The following is a 14,993-nucleotide window of genomic DNA, read 5'->3' as shown; positions in this document are numbered from 1 at the left end:
TCCATTTGATCTGAGGTGTCAAATATAATGACAAAAACAATCTTGATATTGTAGTGGTGTCTTGCACATGAGGGCTAATGTAGTAAACAAGTTATAATAACACTCTTGATATCTCTGTTTTTAGCCTTTTTAGCTTTATATGAACAGTAACCCCAGTCTGGTCTCATTCTGTGTAGGCACCTTATTTTTCAGATACAAATATAAACTGAATTCTTTTCAAAAGAGGGCAGTTGTCCTATTTTATTACCATGTACTTGCTCCTCCACAAGCAGAATCTGATTAACTGAGTGCTAGATAATCAGCTGAGGGAAAGCTGAGAAAGGAATGTTTCCACAGCATATGCAATCCTCCACCACCCACTAATGTGGGGCCTGGATGAGAGGCAGAGACCCGAATTATCTGAACTACACATTCCTACCTACCCAGTGACATCTTCAAAGAAGGAGTAGAAATTAACATAGACAATTCTCTCTAATTCTCCATGTCACTGAGCCAACATTTGCAAGAATATGAGGGATTCATTGCGTATGGAAATCCCAGCAAATCACCTCCTGAGACAACTGTACTATCTAAAGGCAAATGGGTTCAGCACTGACAAGTTGAGAGACTTTATGTAACTGCCTCTCACTCTCTGACCAAGCCGGGGGTCACAGGTTTGCAGACTGCAATTCCTTTCTCCAAGGAGATATACAACCACACATTTTGATGAATGAAAGCAGAAATAATTTGAGTAAGTACAAACCTCAAAGTGGACATTGGTTGATATTTGATACTGTGAACAAGCCTTTATTTCCCAGCAAAATCCCAGCATTTTGAGCAAATGTAAAGCATACTTATCTTATAAAATGCTCTACGGCAAAATTTGGATGTTTCACTTTAAGTACAACCAGAGGAGCTGAATGGTTTCTGTGGTACTGTCTTATTTACTCAAGTAAATTCAACTTCATACTAAGGGATAGTATCTATTAAATCTATGAAAGTACCTCAAGTTCACAAATGTGGGCTCTGCAGCTTACCTCACACATTTAAATACATTTACTTTAGCTATGAGGCCTTCTCTGCCTGTATCAGACATATATATGAATATCCAGCGGAAGAAGTGTGTTGGGCATCATCTTCCTTAAGACATGGTCTTAAACTCAGGAAAATATGTCTACAAGACTTGTATAAAAGGTATCAGTTCCTCTTTTGCATCCGATGTATTGATTTGATTTAAATACTTGGTATCCATGACAATACCATCCTTGGAAATTATCCAAGGCAGTTAACAACAAACAAACCAGGCAGTTCCCACTGAAAAAAATACAGAAAGGAAAAGTTGCTCATATCAGCCTGTATTGGGTAAATGACACTTCGTGATGCATTGAGTTGGAAAGGGGGCATGAGATTTCTTCAAGCAGGTTTGACACAGACCCCATACTCTGGAACCTCTCTGGTTGGAAGAACTTCCATAAAGCTCAGCCTTGGTAGCCCTCCACATTAGGATGCAAACATTACCATATTTAAAGTAGTTGGATTGGATGGCAGCCATAACAGAATCACTTATGTCTTGGTCATCTACAATTTCCTCTGTATGCCCATTTTTTATGTATGAGAACACATTTTAATTCTCTCAAACCAAACCAAACCTCACTCAAAGAGTAAGAAAACATCTAGAAAGGGAAAATTATTAATTTAAAGCTAGGCTTGATTCCAGCACTATGAATTTCCCTAATAATATGAAAGAGGAATTGTGTGCACTATTCTTACACTCACCTTAATGCCAGGGCATATTTTTAAAGCAATGGCACTCAGCATATTTTCAAACTTTCTTTCTTTTTCCCTGATTAGATGGTATTACTCTAATGCTCAGCCAGGACTGTAAATTTAGTTCTGTAAGAATTCTATTAGTTTTGGTCTAGTGTAAGCAGTTAACTACACTGGGACTTTATGAGCTTTTGGTTTCTACTGCTCTGATCCATTCCCAGCAGCAGGGTTGTAGTTGGTCTTCACGATGCATCCCATTCCTGCCAGATCCTTGACTATATCACAGTGCCCCACAAAACTGAAAGTCTAATGTGTCAGCCATGGCCAGGGTGGCCTAAAGTGTTAGGAAGGAAAAAGCCTGAAGGCATAGTGCTCAAGTCTTATGAAATTATTAGCATGTTTAACCCAGCTACTGAAGTAACGAGCAAGTTTACAATATTGATGTAATAAAACATGTTGCTAACAGTGTTATATCAGTATTTTACATAAATCTGGACAACTATAAGGAAAATATGGCTAAAAATCCACATTAAGCAATTTCAAAAGAAAGAAAATAGTACTGCTTCAACATAGTATTTACTTCTGAGTACATTTTTATTACTCTTTTGCCAAATGAGTCATAACTTATTGTCAGTGCTTTACATTGCTTTTTTTAATTTATCTGCATAAACTCTGCTTCCCCCTTAAAACAAGAGTTGTAAGGTAATCCTAACACAAAAACTGTGACCTAAGTTAATCCTTGCTCCTTAAAAACAGTTTTACATTTCTATTATGATAATGTTGAAGTTTGTACTGTGATATTACCATAAAAATGGTATTTCAGAATTAGCAATGCTTATGTTCTTGTTAAAATAAGAAACACTTCTTCCTTTTACAGGATACTGAAATTCCACTTCGACAAACATGCAAAGTAAACATAAACCAAAATAACATGTAAAAGGCAGTCTTCCAAACCTTCTGTAAAAGAAAACAGAGTCTATAAAATCAAATTGTAAAATTCTTATTCTTGCACCCTCCTAAACAGACTTGACATATGCAAGCATAAACATGGAAGAATATATTTCCAAAGAGGAGAGAATATATGCTTGGATATTGTCTGGGAAAAGAAAAATGTATTGAAATTCCTCTGTGATGAATAGACTTTTTTTCTCCTCAGGGTGACCTCTACCTTCAGAATATGATGGTTTTATTATGATTAATAAATTTCATTTCCACAGAGGAAAGGAACAGTGTCAGCTTAAACTTAAAGCAAGTGGGTTTCTTTTTAAATGCTAATTTTTAAACACGCCCTTGCATGACACCAAATTTAGAAGCTCAGAAGGTTAGCAGAATAGATTCTGATTTCCATGCTGAAAATAGTAAGAAGGATTTAAACTACACTGTCACACTGAAAATCAGTAAGCTAGTTCAGTCACATAGTCATTGGTTCATTTATTCACTGTTATGCCAGCATGATTATTTCTCATTAAAATTAGTGGCATTTAAATGCTTTGTGAAAATTTACACTGGAAATAATCATTCTAGGTAAGCAATTTACTAAAATTTAGGACATGCAAATGGCAAAGTATTCCGAATAAATTAATAGTCAATGCAATTGTGTATTGTACAGAAAGTTAAATCAATGTATCAAAACCAATACGTGCACTCACAAATTCTCACCTAACAACACATCTAATGAACAATTTTGATGCATCACTAATTAGAACAAGGTAAGTTCCCCTCTTTTCCAGTATATCTGGAACAAGTATTCAGGACATAACAGGAAAAATTAACGTTTGCTAGCATTTTGTTAGCATATTGGCACTGATTCTTAGGTAGCTGTACTAACAACTTACTGCGAAATAACCGGGGGGGGGGGGGGGGGAAGAAAGAAATAATCAGCGTAACATCTAACATCTGTACATGTAGCTGTAAACTACCCACCAAAATTGCAGTACATATTATGCTACTCAATTCCTTCAATCATTTTCAGTAGAGTGTCTAAAATTGCTAGAATAAAAGGACAATTTGTTGCCCTCAGAAAAATAAAGAGAATTAAAAATAATAATTTATTGTGAGATTTATTTTAGTAGCACCTTTGAAATGGAAGCTCTTATTTAAGTTATCAGCAGTAGGTATTGCTGAAGTCTCTAAAAATACGGAAAGTAAGGGCCTCTCTAACTGTAGTTACCATATTAGGCTTTTAAGCTCTTGGGTACTAAGGCTGTACTCCCATATACACCTAGGACAGAGTGGAGCTCTGATACTGGAAACATCTGGAAGCTTCTTAATAATATACATACTATATAGGGTTTTAAAAAAGCATTAATAAGGAAAAATTCACAGTATAAGATATGAACCAAGTTAACACATTTTCCTCAAGTGATTTGAGAATAACAGAAGGATAGTTTTTAAAAATAACTGTATTTTTTAGGAATTTGAGACACATTTTTTCTGATTGTTATAATTTCTCCCCAGTTCTTAAAGTTGATATAGTTGCTGGGGGAACTAAAGAGAAGAATTAATTTGCTTAAGAACTATAAAAAGGCAAGTTAAAAATCTGGTACTACCTCTGATCTTATCCTCTACTACTTGCCACATTACGAGCAAAGTACACTGCTGGAAAGCTCCTATTTCTAACTTTTCCACAATATTACTCACTCTTTACTGGTTTTGCTTATACATGAACAATCAAGTAATAAAACTGCTTCTTCATCAGACCTCTGCAGGATGAACCTCCAACCAGAATAACCTTCAGTTACTGAAATTCTTGCACTGACAAATATTACTAACTTTCATTAAAAAGGCAACTGAATGGTGAGACTTGGCCAGGCAGGGGGAGAGCTTTGGTACTCCTTGCCCTTCTTGCACTAGTGCTGGTGGCAGGTGGCATGGAAAGGGCAATCCCCATATCTCCTCTGTCAGATCTGAATGCAGAACTGCCATAAAATTTAGACAAAGACATGAAGATTTTAGTAAAAAGAACTGTAAGGAATACAAGGAACACAAGGGTTACCTGGTATTACCGAGATAAACGATTCCAGTAACTAACACCTTATTCTTTCTCTTGGTCATACAACTACAATGACAGCAAGACAGATGACACAGGCAGCAGAACTTGTTTGCATGTGTACCAGTTACACACCACACTGCTGAGCAGTATTTTAACCTCAATGGTTCAACACTCTTCAGCTGTGGTAGTCCTTTAACTTAAAATTCTTTACCATAGCAGGATGGTACCTGTTTAGGGTGTTCAAAGCATGTGCAATTAATCCATTTATTCCATTTTAGATGTTAACACCAAGCAACTTTAGGAATTCCTGTCATCTGAATGAGCAGTGAGTCTCTCTATCTCTATATAGAGTCTCTCTATGTATCTCAGAAGACGAGGAAAAGACATTTATCCTACTTAAAAACAAGGAAAAGAATTTGCTGATGAAGCCACTTTCCAGTCCTTTTCATTGATTGTAAAGGTCAAGAATGCTAAAATTCTCTATGCTAAGTTTTAAATGCTCAGTGTCAAACTCAAAGATCATTCTACAAAGGAAGACCATCAAATACTTTGTTCCATATCATATTCCTTTTCCACAAGTAATAATGGTTTACAGATTTGTGATATGGAGCAGAGAAAGAATTGGGAAGATGCAGCACAGACAGAACAATGAAACAGCACAACTTCAAGGTGCTGAACCCCTGTACACCTTGAAAGCCATGAGGGATGACCTATTAATAAAGTATTGATGTTCCGAGGTTTTCACGAAGATGAAGAAACTTGACCATAGTCTACGATAGGGACAGACTGATAATAAAGATTTCCAAGAAGGGATCTTCATGAATACATCATTGATGATGAAATATTGCAGGTAGTCTTTGCTTTTTCCTACGGGTTGAGGCAAGAAGAACTTGAGAAGCCTATTCAGGATTTTATTTTATGTCACATCTGATGCCAGGTAATTTTCTTGCTAACTGATGAACTCAGTTTGCAGAAAATTTGGTCACCAGTGCTCAGACCTGACTTAAAATTTTACTTCTCTATGCCAACTTGTAGCTTCTTTTGAAGTTTGTTAGCTATTCAAGGACATCCAAAGTTGAGCTGCCACTTTGTTAAACATTTAAAGAATTATGATTGATATTGGTTCATTTGCAGAAAGAGAGAAGTGCAATAAGAGGTGACCGTGCCCCTGAGCTGATGCTGAATAACTGCCATGGAACAATCTCAGAGACAGACCTTAGCTTAAAAGCTTTCTCTAAAGTTTCAGTTGGCCTTGCTGTCGGATTTACACAAGCATGGGGATTTCACTTGATGCTTAGCTAAAAATCTAACATAATTCCATGCTACCAACAATACCTTTCTGTATAATCTCTAACCAAGAAAGTCAGACTTTACATAAAGTTCATATGAAAAGCCACTCGGGAAACCTGAGGTGACAACTAAACCCAACTGTATAACAATGAAAACCAAGTATTTCTTTAATCTGTAAAACACTTTCCTATTCTTATTGTATTTTGGGGCAATGAACTGCAAATATATTATTATCTAATTCAATAACAAATATACTGGGTATTTTATTGAATTTTAAAGCAGACTTTTGTGCTTGTGTGTAAGGTTCTGTAATCTGCAATTGCCATTTAAAAAAATATTTTAAATGTAATACAATGACCTCAATGCATTGAAACTGGATGCTTCCTTATTTAAGGTACTTGTATCTAACCATACATACATGCACACAGACAAACTACCTTTCATGTGCACTATTTTCAGTCTCTCAGAGAAAAAAATTATTCTTGTTGCATTATAAAAAAAAAAAAGTACAGATGTACACATGCTCCCACGCACTTGTTGAGGGCAAACACAGATTATTCACTATTTCTGTTATCAAAGGAGCTTCACATTGCAAATCCTCCATTTACAAATCACAGAACCTCAGCTCTACTTAATCTTGTCATGTTGTCACATTTGACTAGCCAAGCGAACTGACCTAGAACTGTAAGCACCGGGAAGGCAAGCTGTCAAAGAGATAATGACAAAGATGCCAGAAAGGGCTGCCAGTGTTTTCACTGGGTGAGAAAAAGGAATTAATCAAACTTCATGAAAGAAGGACAGAGAATCATCAAAGTGTTTACCGATTTTTATCAACTGACCCAATAGCTGAACATCTTTACCACACTACTACCAAGAGCAGTAAAAGCTGTAACAAATGGAATTCCATATAAGCAACCATATACAGCAGCAGTAAAGGCAAGTTTAAACTGCCAACATAAAGAACACTTGAATTTATAGAAGTTTAAAACTGTGCATTAGCACAACATTTCCTAGTCTTTCCAGAGAAGAAAAAAAAAGAAAAATAAAAAAATCAGTATCTGCTATTTTCAGAGGGAATGGCAGTACAGCCTTAAATGAACACCAGCACAAAGAGCTCAGATTCTCCTTCATATTCATGTTTTATTTTATTTGATTAGTGGAAGAATATAACGTGACAATAAAAGCATCTCACAGAAAATGGTTATTTTCCCAGTCAAATTGCTTCATGAAATTAAGTCAAACCCATAGGCAGCAATACTAAAAGGGAAAACCTTTCACAAGTGAACATATGTCTTTACACAGCAACTCAAAAAGGCTGAAAGAAATCTCTCTGAAAGTGCATTCTTCCCAAGCAGCTTGGATTATAGGTATTTCTCAGAAATCCCTTTAAAAAAAGTGTAATGTAACTGGCATCTCCCACCAAACACATGAATCAGCCAATGCGATGTATGCAAGGATGTATGGCAGGATATTGACCTTTAGGTGCTGTGGCAGAGGTACGTCACAGGCATCTGAACCGTGCCAAGCACTTTGTCAAATATTCCTTAATTTCCTTAGAAATGTCTCCATATTTGCTATTGTTTATGAGTGAAATTTGTGGTAGTGATCGTGTTGACAGGTTCATTAGAGCAAATAGAACAATTACAATTACTTGATCAAATTTAAAATTGCCATTATGTCCAAACTATTCCAAAAGTACAAACTCCAGTGTTTGCTTCTTTAAGCTTTTAAGGAACTGTTTTTTTCCTAGAGATATAAAATGGAACTATCCAGAATGTTTCATCTGTTTCAGAGACTGCATCTACCTCTAAATGGAGGTCAATAACTTAATCTAAGACCGTCGACTTCTAAAGCTTTAGGACACATTTCTCTGCACACATACACACACACAATCCTGCCTCCCAGGGATGATTCTGCTCAAATATTTAAATAAACACAGTCACAATTGGACAGATGTTATATCCACTTCCACCACACTTCATTCCAAATTCAGGTTTATATATACACTTGCTTCTCTCTCTATCAAAATCATAAACTGCATATACACTTGGGAGAAAAATAATACCAGGCATGCAATTGCACTGGATTCTTTTGTTTGTAGAGGGAAGTTGGATAACATGTAAAAATTGGAGGAAGAAAGAAAGAGTGATATAAATACAAAATAATGATCCTGCCTTATATTTACACAAAAATCATAAAATGTAATATGTAGACACATCCAAGCATGCACTTGGAAAAGGCACTACAAAATATTTTTTTCTTTACAGACTATGAATTCAATCTTACAAAACCTAAAAGAAAAAAAAATACATATTGAGCATCAATTGGAAGAAATCATTAAACCTACTAAAGATTCAAAATTAATAATGTTCTGTAACCAATAGGTAAATAAACCATGGGTTTATTCTGGGGCCCATTATGAATTACTGGGAGCTTGTCGGGACAAGATGCTCATGGCCCCCATCAGCTGGGATCCTCAGGATTAATTCTCCCCTAAGGTACCCGTTGTCAAAGATTTGCTAGAGAAAAATCTTCAGACATCCTTGTTAAAATTCTATCATCAAACTGAGAGAGGACAAACTCTATTCTAGTTCAGGTCTGTTTGCACACTCTTTAATCATGCCTGCCAGAGAAGATCTATCCCAGAAGCACAGAACTTCTTTTCCGAAGAATAATTATTTTTAGCCTCCAAATGCACTGGATGCAGTCAAGAGTGAAATATTTTCAAATTTCCCATGGAGGGATCCTTCTGTCAGATACTTGAATAGGTTTTCTTTATGTAAAATGCATGCAAGAACAGATACAGACACATAAATAGAAATGTGTGTATGGACATGCTGTCTGCTCATTAACACATTTATTTATTCATGAGTACTTTATTCCCAAATCAAAAGTGGTATCATGTTGCTGAGAACTAAGTGTCCTCTGGCAGGAGTGACAAAGTATTAGGAAGAGAACAGTGAATATTACCAGCAGAACCACCCAAGACCTCCCATTATCTTTTGCTGCTGAAGATCCAATGAACTGTTTACTTATTATATTATTGTTTGCAATCTACAAACACACACATTCTTTACAAGGAAAAAAATACAAACATACATATACTCACATTTCAAACACTGAGCATATTAGCAGTATCTTCACTTTATATCAATTTTACAAACACAGTTGAATCACTGTAATTGAGTGTAGGAACACCAAAAAAAAGCACTATTGAATTGCACTGCAGGTGTTTTGCATGCATCTGGAAAACCACAGTAAGGTTAGTTTGGGGTCTGAAAAATTGTGTATTTCTCTATATGACCCATGTATTAAAACATAAAACAACAGATAATAAAGTTAGTTGAAAGTCCAGTTAGAAATTTGGAAGACCAAACTTTGGCAACTCGTACCACAGGAATATGGGCCAGAGAAGTATTATTTTATAAAGCCAAAAGTATTTTAAATGCTATAACTAAAACTTAAGTATAAAAGCAACAGCAGTTACAGGCTTTCATTAGCTTTCTCCTTCAGACCAAATTGCAAAAAAGGCACCTACAGTCACCTATGATGGTGATGTTCATCATATGGCCAAAACCAGGACTAATAAGAATATCTTATTGTTGAATCACTTCAACAGAGGTAATCAACTGGTAAACTGAAAAGTTTTCATAAATATACAGAGATCCATTTTCTTCTCTGCAAAGTTCCCTGAATTTACTGAAAAATAAGATTGTTGTATTTCTGACCAGAATTTCAAAGTAGTGTCATATGGAATAGATAAAATATAGTCTTGGGCAAATAAATTATACCTGAATGGAAAGGAAAAAACATCTCTTTTATCAGAGAAATAATTACTGCTTAGAAAAGTTCACTCTGTAAAACAGGAAATTGTTTTCAGGACAAGGAAAATATTAAAGACCACATCTCTCTCTCAAGAATTTCAAGTTTAAAAATGGCCAAAATAATGATAGTTGTTCTTATTTAGCAAGGCTTAGATTTATCAGTTAGTTGTCTCCCAACTACAGCTGACTGTAAACCAGAGCTGAGGAGGAAGAACAAGAGAAATAATGGAAGTCAAGATCCAAGTCTTGCATCAAATGCTGACTTCTCAAAATGTATTCTCTTAAAGATTTAGGACTTTGAGAAAAAATCTAAGGTAAATCAGATTTTATTACAGAAGAACTTTTCAGATTACCACCAAAAATGCTGTGGCTAAAATAGATTGTCACATTTTTAGCATTTTTTGGCTTTAGCTATAATCTTTTCCATAAATAATGGTTCTTCATTTGTTTCTATGCAGCCCACTATGGCATAAGCAAAAAACTCTTCACCTTTCACTTATTTCTGCTAATGTAAAGCTCTGTAAATAAACACTTCTCAATATCAACAATTTGTGTCACACTTACATACCCTTTCATCCCTCAATACAAGCAGCTCCTATGAACTCAGTAGATTTTTTTCATAACATTATTGGCAGAGTATGTCCCAGCACCGTTACTATTTATTTTGGTTTTGATTTCTTATGTAGTGACATATTACCATCCTTACCTGAATTAATACTAAGATTGTTCAAACTCTACTGCTTAAAAGAGAGAAAAACCCTTGACATAGTCAATATATTTATAAATTACCATTACCTTTTAAAAACATCCTTCATTCTTCTGTACCCATGGCTTACAACATGATAGTAGAGTAGCAAAGCAGCTAAGGCTTTTTACTTACTAGAGAGCGATCCTCTGAAGACATAGACCCTCTCTCCCACTATCTTATCCATAGGATAGACTTTGTGAGTGCTTCAGGGTCTGCAGTACCCTTGTGGGCAATGTTTGCCCCCAAAGAGTTGAAAAGAAAATTGTTAAATCTAAGCACTTACATGTCCTACATACATCTAAACCTTTACTCTCTTGATTTGTTCTGTTTGGTTTGGCTCTTTGAAAGTCACAGTCTTGACTGTATTGCACAGTAAGTTTTTATTAGAATTTCAACATATCCTTATGTACTAGGCCATATGAAATTTAAACTGGAAATAAAACAACAAAGTCAGCAAAATAACCTAAAGCCTTTTATATGGCAGAACCTATAGGCTGAAGCTATAAATTAATTAAACTATTCCAAAGATTTATACTCTGGACTTTCCTATGCTTTCTCTTACGATTAAATGCAGCATGTGAAAAAGGATATTGAGACCTGGATGGATGCATCAAGAAGTATCAATGATTGTTACCTGCAGAGGTGTTACAAGAAATTTCATCTGCTGCAACGAAGACGAATTGATTTCTGCAAGAGAAGATAAAATTCACAATACTGCTTGCTGACTGGGAAATGTGCTAGCTGCCAATTGACTTGATGTTTACAGATGGGGTAGGGTAAGGGTGCTTAATTTTAATGAATGTAGCAAGAAAAAGTGTTGACGTATTTCAGTACTACAGAGTTTATAAGGATCATGAGGTAGACATGCTGGGATCTTTTCAATGAAATAATGGTGACATTTGGGTATGGACTATGTACAAACTCTTGCATTGGAAGCTTCATGTTTAGTGTTACAGATGTCAATATATTTATGAAGTCTAATAAAAATAAAACAATATTTATATTGATATAGATATTAAAGGGCAGTACTGCAAAATATGTAAAAAGCGCTTGGAAAAAAATAAAATTGCCATTTACGTCGTGCATCTGAAAGGAGGCTAGTGAAAGGAAAAGATTTTGCTTTTTTAATATCTAATATGAATGCAATCAGAAAATGAAATTTCTGCTGTTTATTAAAAAAAATAATAAAAATGACATAGTATATTCTGATATACTGTCATCCAAATACACAGAAAAGTCTTTTGCAGAATCTCAGGAAAATAAACTAGAGATAAGAGTAATTTAATAGAAACCTTCTCTTGCAAAATTCTTTTTTTAAAACCAGGTAACATAAGAAGAGAACCGCTAAATACACTAATATTTCAAAATGCAGAAAACTTCATTATGCCACAAATCCTGATTTGTCCTTTCTGAAGTCAAAGCAAACAGGATTTGGGTTAGTGGAAACCATGTTTAAGGATTAACATCATATGATTCCTGTATATGCATATACACAGCTTCCTCAAATCGTTTTTGTGTTGTGCAGGATTAATAGAGGACCTGGGTGAAGCCATTAGGGTGGTGGTTTACTCCAAATGCATGTAGCTCCTACAGTCTGCACTGCTAGTTAAGGTGAAAACCTGTGGTATTATGATTTGCACAGATTTAATGCAAGAGTCTACCAAATAGGAGCTAAAAGGAACTAGTTCTACCTTTTACTAAAGACTGCCCAGAAAACTTGGTTCTGCAAGATGCCAAAAGCTCTGTCAAGCATTAAGTTTTCTGAAGAGCCCATTGAACATCATTCAAATCAGGAGCAAACACCTCTTAGGAATAACAGGACCTTGAAGAGTTAAGTCCTATGAGACTAGAATCTATTTCTATTACTTCACCTCCAATGTATGAAAGAGATTTTAAATTCTCATTTAGAAATCTATAAACATTATTATTTGGAAGTTCACATTTTAGGGAAAAGAAATTTAAAAAAAGAAAAAGGACTGTAATCCATAGTATAGGGACAGGATAAAGTTCAAAAGGAGGATATCTGATCATTGCCTCTACCCTGTCTCAGAGGTACTATCACCTGCCTTTGAGTATGAATTAGTGATCAAACTGTCATTTTCCTTTGGACATATAAGGCTGGTAGTTTTGCTCTTTCTTTTGTCATCTACAGCAATTTCACAAGCTGCTGAGATCTACCTTTCAAGTAATGCTAAAGAGATAAACTTTTTTTTCTTTTTAAATGAAAGAGGTTAAAGTTAACATTGTAGATACAGACCTCCTCTATATTTCATCAGTAGTATAATTTGTCGCTGTATTTACCACTATCCCCTCCTTTTATTATCACCTCTCATGAAAATTACATAGAAAGAAAATGTTGATGTTTGCCTAAAAGGGCCTCAGCCAGTAGCAACGCAGACTTACCAGCCACTGTTTAACAGAATATCTGATTAATTTCTATGAAATTAAAACTGCCCTCTCATCTAAATGAAACAATGACTATTCTAAAAACTGCCTCTTAAGTGGCCAGCTGAGAAACTCCTTTCGTTTGTCTCTATTCAGAGCATTTGATGTTACAGAATACTGAGACACAGATACTGTCTTCAGATTTCAAAGCAGAGAATTATCTGTAAGAATAATAATGCTGGGTTAGCTACTTAAAGACCCCAGAACACTAACTGCCATTAGCCTTGTGGAATGACAGAAGATATTGAAAGCGTTCTAAAATCTTACTTGTTATTTCCAACTCTGCTAATTACTGGTAGAAAATTAATTTTATGAATGTAAACTAAAGTGATACTTATTAAAAAAAAATACTAGAAATACTCCTTTTTATAGTGCCTCAATTGTCAGAGGAAGATACTATTTTCCCTGTATTTTGCTTTTGGAAAATTCATTTGACAACTCCATAAATCAATTTAACAGTAAGGAGGCCACCACATACTGGGCAGCATAGCAACCATGAGAATGACAAGCAAGGCCAGATGCTGGAGGTCAATAAGCCAGTTTCATCTTTTTGTAACTAATTGGGTATTACTTGTAACAATTGCAAGAAATTGTTTGGATGGCTTGAATGTTTTTACTGTGGCAGGTTTTTATTTTGTTATGTTCTGTATTATTGTTTACGTAGACCTAGAGGGAGAACTGGCAATCAGAGGTGTCGTTATATACCTACATTACACCTGATGTTCAAAGCAGACATCACTCCTTAGCATGGACAACCCCATAGCTTGCAGGAGTCTTCTGAGGCAAGCTGACACTGTGGTGCATCATATTCTATCTTAAAGTACATAAAAATCAGACATGGAAAAGAGGAGCTAACTTCAGTCCTTTGCCCATAGAGGGTTGTTCCTTTTAAAGACCAGTTTTATGCACTAAGTGTATTAAAGGATTTTAAAAAAGCAAGGTATGGTGAAAATTCATGATGCATTTTAGACTGTGTTAATGCTCCTCATCACCGCTACACTTCCCTTGATTCAGATAGGTACAAGAAGTGTAAGTGGATCAAACTTTATTATATGGTAAGCCCTGCTCAATTATTAAAACACAGAATTGCTCCCATAAAGGAATTTGTTTATGAACTGTGAAAGTACAGAACAAATTTTTTACTTCTCACTGTTTCATATATCAGTTGTATTCACATGTAAAATCCAGAGAATCTTTTTAAAAAATTGTTTTTAAAATATGATTTCAAAAGTTGTTATTGGTTGTAAGGGAGATAAACAGAAAAACAACTCGAAAGAGTAACGTGACAAATACATTGATCTAAGCGTACAGTTGGATAAATTTGGTGTGCCAGATAGTCACACCCTGGGCTAAGCACAATCCCAGTAAGTGCTGGAGTGGCACCTTTGGGCAGCCTGAGCTCTCTGATGGACACCCAGACAGTGTGGGTCATAAGAACCCACTGCTGGGAATCCGAACAGCTGCGTTCCATCCAAGCAGCTATTCCCTAATGGCTGCACTCTATCTGAGCAGCTGTTCCCCAAGGGCAAGCACTTCTGCATACGATTGCTTCCTTTCAAGCCCATCTATCAATTTCTTATTTCTTTTAGTAAATTGAAAACTATCACTGATTTTTATTAGTATGCTAATAACCGTATTTTTAAAGTTGGATAAAACCCCCAACCATTTAAATATTTCATGTATTTCCTGAATTCAGACAGAAACAGAAAGGGAGGACAACTGAAGTAATATTAAATGATTTAGATGCTCTTTCTTACTTGGGGACAGTTGTTGAACCTGCCTTCCCAAAACTTTCAAAAGGTTCAAACACATCCTAATTTCCTCAGCTCCATTGCCCACAGACCCTTTGGCAGACTCCTAACAAATAAGATTCCTCGAAGGGCCCAGATCTGACAGAAATCTTCCTAGCAGTCTTATCATCTGCTATTTCTACCCAGCAGGTCTTTTG

At 35.6% G+C, this 14,993-nt stretch overlaps 1 protein-coding gene across 10 annotated transcripts in view; it reads right to left on the bottom strand.

Moving 5' to 3' along the window:
* The window catches only part of RBFOX1 (RNA binding fox-1 homolog 1), a 1,190,001-nt gene that overhangs the window by 2,219 nt on the left and 1,172,789 nt on the right, over positions 1-14,993 (bottom strand). The window lies entirely within an intron of this gene.

The sequence above is a fragment of the Indicator indicator genome, chromosome 22, assembly GCF_027791375.1.
Source record: "Indicator indicator isolate 239-I01 chromosome 22, UM_Iind_1.1, whole genome shotgun sequence".
NCBI classification, from domain to species: Eukaryota; Metazoa; Chordata; class Aves; order Piciformes; family Indicatoridae; genus Indicator; species Indicator indicator.
Note: the sequence above shows the minus strand (reverse complement) of the source record. Positions and strands in the feature narration are given on the sequence as shown.